The sequence below is a fragment of the Aricia agestis genome, chromosome 6, assembly GCF_905147365.1.
Source record: "Aricia agestis chromosome 6, ilAriAges1.1, whole genome shotgun sequence".
Lineage (NCBI taxonomy): Eukaryota > Metazoa > Arthropoda > Insecta > Lepidoptera > Lycaenidae > Aricia > Aricia agestis.
Genome location: NC_056411.1, coordinates 9749699 through 9760306, shown reverse-complemented (window position 1 = coordinate 9760306; position 10608 = coordinate 9749699). Strand labels below are relative to the sequence as shown.

At 31.8% G+C, this 10608-nt stretch overlaps 1 non-coding gene across 1 annotated transcript; it reads right to left on the bottom strand.

Annotated features, from left to right (window-relative positions):
- Nucleotides 1–10175: 10175 nt before the first annotated feature.
- On the bottom strand, nucleotides 10176–10248 carry Trnam-cau. The gene has a single exon. It is a non-coding gene; the product is annotated as a tRNA-Met (tRNA).
- Between the last annotated feature and the right edge of the window lie 360 nt (nucleotides 10249–10608).

The following is a 10608-nucleotide window of genomic DNA, read 5'->3' as shown; positions in this document are numbered from 1 at the left end:
ATTAATATACTTTTTGGAAAAAAGGATGAAGAAGTGGCGAACTATTCATGTACTTATCTATAATAATTGAAGAAGTGAGTTGAAGAACACGATAAAGTAACATTTTGTAACATACGGACACATTATTTTTCCCTTATATATATAGTAATTGAACAAACCTTGTAACTTATCTACTTCATCACCAGGCTATAATGTATCTGGCTACACACAAAATGCACAATTTTTTATTTTTAATAGTTTTTCCAGCCCTAAAGCCTCCATTAATGCAACTCACGTCTTCGATTGAATTCTGTTAAATGTATAAAATTGTAATGGTCAAGCAATTAAAGTGCAGTGACAAATTGTCGACACGTCCTCTACTACTTTAGTCATAAGTTGAGACTTGAGAGCTTAGACTTCCGAATTTAAAAATAGTTGTTCATGTATGAAAATAAAGTAAGTACTTCTATAAATAAACCAAACAGAAGAATACTAAAAGTTGTATTTTTAAAACATCGATAATGTAATGTTTTTGCTTTGTGAAAACGGCCATCGGCGCCATCTTGAAAAAATTAAGCCGAGATTTAGGCGAAATCCACATTATCGTTAATCCTCCGGCGAACGGACTAAATCGACCATGAAAAAAAGCATAAAAATTAACAAAAAAACAATTGAATTAACATAGAAAACATCTGCGACGTAAATGGCTACCAGGGCCTCTATCATGAGCTCTTAAAGCCAGCCAGAATACTGACTGGCTCGCATTTTGGTACCATGACCTCTATTTTCCAGCCAGTCAGTGGTCACGTGACACAAAACTCACTTCTCCATTGTTAACTGAGTAATAATTTCGTATCATTTGGTATCATGACAACACTTCTGACATAAGCTCGCTTGCTTTTACGTCAAATACAGCAATTCAATAAACACCAACCAACGAGTAGCTTTTACTGAATAGTTTACATTTTAGTAATTTTATTTATCAATATTACATACTTTTTAGTCTTAAATTATATTGCTATTTAGTTGGTTAGTTACTTAATAAGTTATATTTTAGTCTGTAGCATATATTTTAGTGAAAATAATTCGTTATTAAAACCAAAAAACTTAACATTCGAAGTGTCCAAATTTTTGGAAAACGATTAAGTATTCTCAAGTTAATCACGAACTGATACATAAGTAAAGACGTAGAGACCTTAGTAATCCATTTAGTGTTAGTGAGGTTTCAGAATAATAACATAAGTGAGGTGTAGTATACCTATATGTCTAGTCAACAATAAGGTTTGCATTTGTGCGATGAGCTAAGACTGCATTGATTTAGTACACAAGAAACACATACAAGGTATAAGGAACACAAGTGTTGTGTATAATTACTGTAAAACAAGTATGAATTTTCACCAAAAACCTACAGGTACAATCTTATAGTTGCATTGTAGGTTTTTGTGTTATTTCACAAACTATTTCCTTGTAAACCTGAAGTATTTTGGTATATGCATGATAAACACTGCACCAAAGAGGTAAATAATTCAATATTACTTACTTTTAACAAGAATTTTCAGAACACAACCTTTTAACCTTTAGATGTATGTATAACATGCTCCGGATAAACATTGACACACCTAAACTACTAGAAAAGTTAAATAATTGATATGATATTATCAATCCCAATTAGAAACCCAATTAGCTAAATTCTCATATGAGCACTTTTTCATTTATAACTTCTTCTCTTGACGACAATATGGTATTATATGATGGGAATAGTGTAAATCACTAAATTTTACTCAAAAACAAAAACCTACATTATAGTACTTTTCCAAAAAAGACTTACTTAATAAGAATTGCATAACAAACATATGGAACTTATTGTTCATAAAACATAATATTATCATAGGAACATATATTATTATGTATTACCAAAAATACTTTTGTACTTACCTCAATAATAATAATAAGTATTAGTTTTATATTAAATTAAAACTTACTATGTACTTCTTAGGAACCTATCTTAGGAGCATTTCGTACAATCTTTTGATTGCAGTAGGTCTTTGTGTTATTTCACAAACTATTTCCTTGTAAACCATGCATGATAAACGCTGCACCAAAGAGGTAAATTCAAAGGTATTACTTTCTCAATAACAAGAATTTTGAGAACACAACCTTTGAAACTTTAGATTCAAGTATATTCACGAATAAATATTGACACACACACATACACCTAAACTACTAGAAAAGTTAAATCATTGATAATATAAAATCCAAATTAGCTAAATTCTCATATGCACTTTTTCATTTATAACTTCTCTTGACTACAATATGATATAATATACAATGGGAATAGTCACTAAAACTCAAAAATATAATCCTACATTACTTATAGTACTTTTTCCAAAAAGACATAACAAAAATTGCATAACAAACATACTTATTGTTCATAAAACATAATATTTTCATTGGAACTTATATTATTATTACCAAAAATTCTTTTGTACCTCAATAATAATAATATTAGTTTTATATTACTTATTACATTAAAATTTAAAATACATGAGGACTTTAGTAAGTCCTCATGTATTATACATTTTAAAAAGATGTGGTCGTTTTAGGGACCTATCAGACAGAGTGGTCACGCGTTGAAGCATTTGCGTTGGAGCAGTCAGTGTGTGACTGAGGAGCAATTCTAACACATTCAGAACTCCTCCTGTGTGAGTATATAGAGATACTCACACGGGAGGCATTCTACAACATAATACAACACAAAGAACACAAAACCCTTGACCGCTCTCTGTCTGAGATATCCCAGGCAATTTCCCATAGTTGCAACTTGCAATGCAGTTTCTAATTGTTATTGGTTTGCCAGATTTGCAGATTTCCGCTGTATAAATATTTTTAGAAGTATAATATAAAAGAGATTTAACACTTGCCTATCTGATACTAGGTTGATAATAAGGTGTAAGACAAATGTAGTACCTATTGATGAAAGCTGTGTATGAATATGTATCTAAGGTAGGTATATTTAAGTGAGAAAATAAATGAAAAAACATTTAAAAACGAGTATTTATTAAATTTCTTTTAATTAAAGCTTTTGAGTGAATATATATTATCTTCCTAGGACTTCGTCATCATTACACTTGCTATTCTTTATTATAAAATGTAGTACTTATAGTATCTCAGTGTTAGCAATCATCCTTTATCCTGAAAAATATTTGGTTCAGCGTACACAGTACTAATAATGTAAAATGCCTTACAAGGCACAAAAAGGGGATTATTAAACTTATAAATTGCCTGTTTATGTTACAATAATACCTATTTGAAAGCTCAAAAAAACGTAGGTGTTCAAGAATGAGTTCAAGTTCAACAAACTATGTTCAACTCATGACATCAACTCTGTTGTAATGCATGTAATTGTAATCCACAAGTTTGATGCATTTCTAAGACTTTTTCATGGTAGATTATTTAGCGTAGGTATCAAGTAGGTATAGGATATAATAAACTTATCAATTTCTTGCATAAAACATAATCTCTATAAACTTAATAACAATATCCAATTATCTTTTTTTTTTGTCTCCTTCTTCTTCTCTTTTTTAATTGCCGACTCAGTTAGTTGCCAATGTCAGAGAATTCTTTCTCCTCTAGATCGCCATGCTTGTGATAATATAAACATGAAGGAGTGTTATTTTCTCAGTGTTTTCATAAAGGGCTTATAAAATACCAAAAGATATAAATAAAACCATTTACACATTTATAATAATTACCTTTAAATACAATAAATCGGTGCAAAAGTAACTATTCCTACATTGACCACGTTTTATATTAGAAAATAGTATATTTTATAATAAAAAATATTAATCTTTTTTTAAACTATATTTTCATCTTGATTTACAATTTTTCCGTTAGTCGTTATGGCTAAGCCATTTCAATTTCCTAAAAAAAAAACAATTCCGTTAGTCAAATTTGACGTTCGTGTTTGACATTTCTTAATCCAGTTCAGAGACAAATATTACAGGTTAAAACCATTGAGAAGTAAAAGTGCACATGATACGGAAACATAACCATTCACTTTACAACTGTTTACATACCTGCACGGATTAGCTCAGGTTTTGACAAAGTTAATGATAGGGGGGCAGATAGTCCCTACCACTGGCTTTGTGATATGTGGACGACAAACTCGACAAAATCAAAATGACCAAAAACAATAAAATTATCTTATTAATTATTATTTTTTATTGTCTTAGTTTTATGTGACCTTTTATGTTTTTCACAAAAATATTATATACTTCACTCCTATTTCGACTAGATTCTAAAACTAATAGAAGTTAATTAAAGTTATCAGATAAATTACGAATTAATATTATGTTGACTTTTGAGTTTTTAAAATAATTATTATTATCACAGCTATTTTTATCGAAATTATCTTAGTAGTCTATTTTATTTTTATTAATAAATCAAATATTTTAATATTGCATATTTTTTATACAATGTAGTAGGAAGGTAACAAAGTTTACTATTCTTTGTTTTGAAAAGTGAGTAAATGCAGTCTCGACTCTATCAAGATCTCGTAGTAGGGTTTATCTTAAGAGCCTACCGCATTGATTCCTCGCCTCACACCCCCTCGGGAACAAATTTATCCAGCAAAAAGCAATAAACATTAAAAATAAAATGGCGAATCCTCCCCCGAAACGTATCACTTAGCCGGGCTATAGCTGTGGGTGTATAACCGATCTGTTCCTATCATTTTATACTACTTAGATACTGAACTTTGGGTTGGAACAAATATTGAATATTTCTTTTTTTTTTCTACGTAATAAATGGATGTATATCCATTTAAATGTAGCTAACTACTGACGACATCTCCAAAATATCTTATTATTTTCTTCTTTTTTATGGACGTCTCCCACCACGTCTCAGTTAATTCTTCTTACTTTTAACTCGCAAGAGAGATACCGCTTAGTTACACCTTGTATAACTTCTTAAGTCAGGTTAGTATTGCTTAAATAACCCACAAAAATAAACACATTTTTAGATCACTAACGTCAAAATATATTAAATCAATTAATTATAATAGATCCGCACGTGTGTGTAAACGGTCATCGATGTAAGAATCCCTAAAAGGTCTGAGGGAAATGATAACAGAAGACACTGTGTGAGACGCTATAATATTGGTCACAGATACACAGCTCCTGGATGGGCTACAAATTAGGTTACGTTAGTATGTATATTGTTATGTTGCAGACTTATAATTCAGACTATGCATAATATGGTTTACTTTTATTGGTCTTTTAACTCGTTAATATCGATTTTTATGTGCTTATGGGTACAAGAAGTATTCGCAGATACTTATATTTACTGTGTAATTACTTATTTTACAAGATTTAAAAGATGTAGTAGTACTGCTATTTTATTTTACTTGTCTAAGGGCCTGTTTCACCACTTTCTTATAAAGTGGCAAATAGGATATTCAAATCTTTTTTGAGAGATTCTCCATATTTTATCTGTCAAGTTAAGTGGTGGATAGCCTATTTTGCACTTATCAGGAAGTGGTGAAACAGGCCCTAAATGCTAATAAGTTCCAGTTATATTGGATATTAATATTAATATGTAATAATAATTAATATTATGTACTTGACCTATCTCCCCTAATGTATATTGGTTTGAAGGTATTTTCAAAAGACAAGACAAAGACAAAGAAACATTTATTGCTCAAAACTGTGTTACAAAGGTGTTACAGATTTGTTGGTTTCAACAGTTTACCCGTTCGGGCATGCAATATTTGTATGAAAGGGAAAACATAGAGCACACATCCGAGTAATTTCATTTTACAACAATATTAGATTTGAATTTATAATGATCAAAAATAATAAATGATTCATAATATTAAATCCTAATAATAATACATAATTTTGAAAAGTCATTTCATAAACATTAAATTATATTATACTTAGTTAATATTTAAAAATCAAACATAATGTATGCATATAATATTTGTCATTTCATCTTTTAAAGTTATACTTAGGTATACTAGACACAATTTATTACTAGTTAGTCATTTTTCCTTAAAAAAATCGTCCATATTATAGAATACTTTCAAACATCTCTTGCAAACTTATCCAGCACTTTCCTAATTCTTTTAGCTACCCAATACACGCAATAAGGACCGCATGCTACATAAACTCTATTTAAGTTGGCAACAATGGATTATGACTCCCTCTCCTCCTGGGATTGCGTCAATAAGGCCTGTTATCGCTTGCCGCAGAAAACAGTCATTTCTAATAAGATAATATGGTCGCCTTCCAATAGTGAGACGGGAGCTAATGATTGTTGATAAGTGTTGTGTCCACTGGCGCAGAAGTTGAACTGTAGAGATAGAGGTTCGAGTCCCAAAAACTTGTATGTTAATGAGATAGTTCAATTATTCTATGAAAATAAAAAGCAAACTTATGACAATTAGGAAACGGTTTTATTACGGCAAATTACTAAAATGATAAAACCGGAATCTTATTAAAGCCGAATCATGGTTTTCTCATCATTAATCGAAGCTCTTATTAATTTATAATTGAATAACCTTTTTAATAAATTCCTTAGAGACAAAAAGAAAACGCGCGACAAAAACTAAGGCGGCGACAACCGAGTAAAATCTTTTATACGCAATGCTACGGATTCGTAGCACGGTGTAGCATGCGTAGCGGGTCGCTGACCGCTGTAGAAGAGTAGACAGAATTATAGAGTATGCTGACTTAGAACTGATGTTGAAATTTTTAAATTTGACGTATTATGGCGAAAATCGTCGCTAGGGTTGTTAACTTGTTACCTACGAATTTAAAACTATGACATATTCGCTGGACGTGTTCCTCTTTGGTCGTATTGTTGTTTGTGTTTTGGCACATGCGATTAAAATTGTCAGAATCCAATTTTGAAATCTTTATTTTAAATATTTAAAAATAAATTATATCAGCCAGCGCGAGGCACATTCCGTTCATAATCCTAGTGAAACCCGACGAATTTGACAGATATTGAAACCTGTCCGTTTCTTTGCAGTCGAACTACTGGTCGTTATGTCTATTGTGGCTGTAGCTTCACAACTTTCAACTTTCACCACCTCAACCAGATAAAAGTAACATTTTATTGAACAAAAAAGTTTCTGAATGTGACTTGATGGCAACTCCAATGGTCATGGGCGTATATAAGGGGGGTGGTCTTGGGGGTCCGGACTATCCATCTTACGTGTCCAATCGACAATAATATATGTACCTCGCCGATTAAAAACGGTGCGGTATAAATTATAATATATATTTAAAAAATATCTTTGATTTCCTAAACACGTTTCCTATTTGCTGCTGCGAAACCCATCATGGGCGATTCCAACTCGCACTTGGCGTCAGGGACCCCCCCCCCCTCCTTATCAAAGCTATATATACGCCCGTATATATTATGGTCGAAATGGTAAAGGTTATATCGGATCTACTAACAGTCGCTGGTCTGCACCTAACCTAATATCGATCCCGGCCCCCGCAGATAGCAACAAATACCAATATCGGCGCCCCGATATCGCCATACCAAGTATTAATTTATGTTAGCGGCCGACAGTAATGATCGCGATTACCGACTTATTGGGAAATATCGTCCCAGGGGAACCCCCGAGATGAAAGAACATCTGATTAGTGTTTAGTAAATATGGATGTTATATCAATGATACATTAGCGGTTGTTATGATTATCATGATTTCATACGTCGAATACCAAATTTTAAGTAGGTACCGAGAATAAGAAATAAATAAATTTTATTTACATTTGCAACTGAATTAAATTAAAGGGGCGAACTACGAGTAATTACAGCCTGAGTAAAATATTTCACAATAAATTACTGATCTTCAAAATATATCTCCGAATTATATTTTCTTCAAGAAAAATAGTATAATATTTTATGACGTCGCAAACACTGTCCTTCGAACATAATATATACAATTATACTTGATGTTTATCGCGCGGGAACCGTATATTTTTCCGGGATTAAAAGTATTCTATGTCATTTCCCGGGACTGAAAGTTTCTCTATACCCAGCAAAATCAATAGAGCGGTTTGGGCGTGAAGAGGTAACAGACAGACACACTTTCACATTTATAATATTATAGTAAAGATTAAGTATAGATCGTACTGGATGGACAGTGGGCACATAGCCACGAAGATATGATTATAGCAGTAATCGAATTGATACTGTTTTACTTTCAACGCTTCTATATGAAAATAATTTTAGTCTGTGCATTAATTTAAAAAAATATTTTGTTATAATAAGAACATAAAAATTGTATCCATTTAAATAATTATTTCTGCTAGCGTATAGTTTATATAGGCGGGATTCAACATCGCATATTACAAATACTGAATCGCACGTATTTCGCCCGAGATCTGTTAATGTGCACTGCGGGATTAGTACTCGTATTTGGATTTTAGTTGGGCTGGGTACACAATGATGGTAAGGAATAATAATCCATATTAATATTATAAATGCGAAAATTTTTCTGTTTGTCTATCTGTTAGTCTGTTACCTCTTTACGCCCAAACTATTTTGACTTTTTCAATAAGCCGGACAAAATCAAGCATACCTATTTACTGAGTAAATATTTTCATTAGTAAGGGTTATGTAATGTAGGGTGTGTTAAATATGACATTATTATTATAACTCTGTACCTACTACCTAGTTGTTACAATGTAAATTTTTTGCTTTTACAATATTCAAATACTTTAAACTGTAAACATAATAATATTACTAGCTATTTGACCGAGCTTTGCTCGGTATTCGATAAAACACGAATAAAATGACATTTTCTAAAAATGATTCCTAGCTAGATCGATTTATCGCCCCCGAAACCCCCTATAAAGTAGGTACTAAAGGGGTTCGAACATTTTTGTATGGAGCCTGGCATATCTGGCCGCCGGCCATTTTGATTTTTTTTCAAAATTTCCGATTTTTTTTGTTCGTATAAGTGTACTCTATCCAAATATACAACTTTTATCGTGCTCAGAAATTTTGAAAAAAAAAATCAAGTTGGCCTATGCCACAAAGGTTCGTACCCCTTTCATGAAAATCGTTGGAGCCGATTCCAAGATTCCAATTATATTTATTAAACAATTATACGTATATACAAGAATTACTCGTTTAAAGATATAAGATTACTCCAGTAGTATCTAACTGCGTTGATAAGCGTAGAATTTGACAATAATTATAAGTGAAAAATTCACAAGTTGTATTTGTCTTGGATCGAACCTTAAAGTGTTATTAGACAATTATTTAAACTCCTAATATTATTACGATACTGTGTACACCCAGCTTTCTCGCGTTTAATTCAGAAAGCTTGTATATTTTTCGTTTGAAGCTTTTGGCTTTAGATTACTAGTTCATAGAATTCCTGCTTTATACATAATGCTGCTTATTACATTAGTGCTATGTGTTTTTTAATATTGCCTAAATTTTGTATTGCATTTGTTCAGCTCATTCATTAACTGTATAATTAGGATTATGAATAAAGAATGCTTTGTTGGTCATGCATCATCTTTCATAAAATATGTAAGGGTTCCTTGTTGACTACGGAACCCTAAAAATCACTTCATTTCATAAAAACTCTCACTATCATTTTTCAACTTCTCAGACAATACCTATACGGGTAATGTTGCCAAGCACATACAAAATAATATTATTAGATACAGTAACAAACAAAAATACATTTATGACACAAAATTCCATAAAAATAATTTCGTTATCGACTAAGCCGGGGTGGCGGGGTGGTGGGGGCGACACCTAAGAAACCGAATAATAAGAATAACGTGTAATCTTATTTATCGCGGGGCCGGGATTCGATGACCAAAGGAACCACTTAACGCTTTGATGTCCACTCCCCTCACTATTATTCCATGTAAGGTGGAGGACACACGGTTGTCTTAGAGATTTTTTTAAAAGTTAATTTTGATAATATTATCTTGTTATGCTAATTGTTATCTTGTTACGTAAAGGTTGATCTATTGCTGTTATTTCAATCATCTACAGAATTCTATTTTGACTCACGTCATCATTCATTTTCAATTTTCATACTTAAGTAGTACTTATTAAACAATAATATAGTCAGTTAGTATTAAAAAATTATCGTTGAAGTATATTTTGGAGAAAAAAGTTAATTGAATATTAGCGATGAGCACTACAAAAACGAATGCCCCGGGTGAGGATCGAACTCACGACCTTAAGATTATGAGACTTACGCGCTGCCTACTGCGCCACCGAGGCTATGAGTTAATAATTGAAATTTCTCACCATATCATTTTATTTAATTTTATTCGAAAGATAAGGAAATAATATAAACCACAACCGTTCCAATTCTCTTGTCTGACCCCGATTCCTCGGAGCTCACGCGCACAGTAGACAAAGATAATAAAAATTATGGAAAAACTGTTACTTATACCAATATTACGAAGTGCTATATAAGCGCTTTAAAGTAGGGCAAGTTAACCGATTTATTTTATCGTAATATTACACACAAATACCATCCTATATAATATAACACCGAAATACCATCCTATAGAACGATGACAATAATTCTATTAAAAGTAATAAAAATCTATTAAAAGTACGCCTTACTAAGCATTT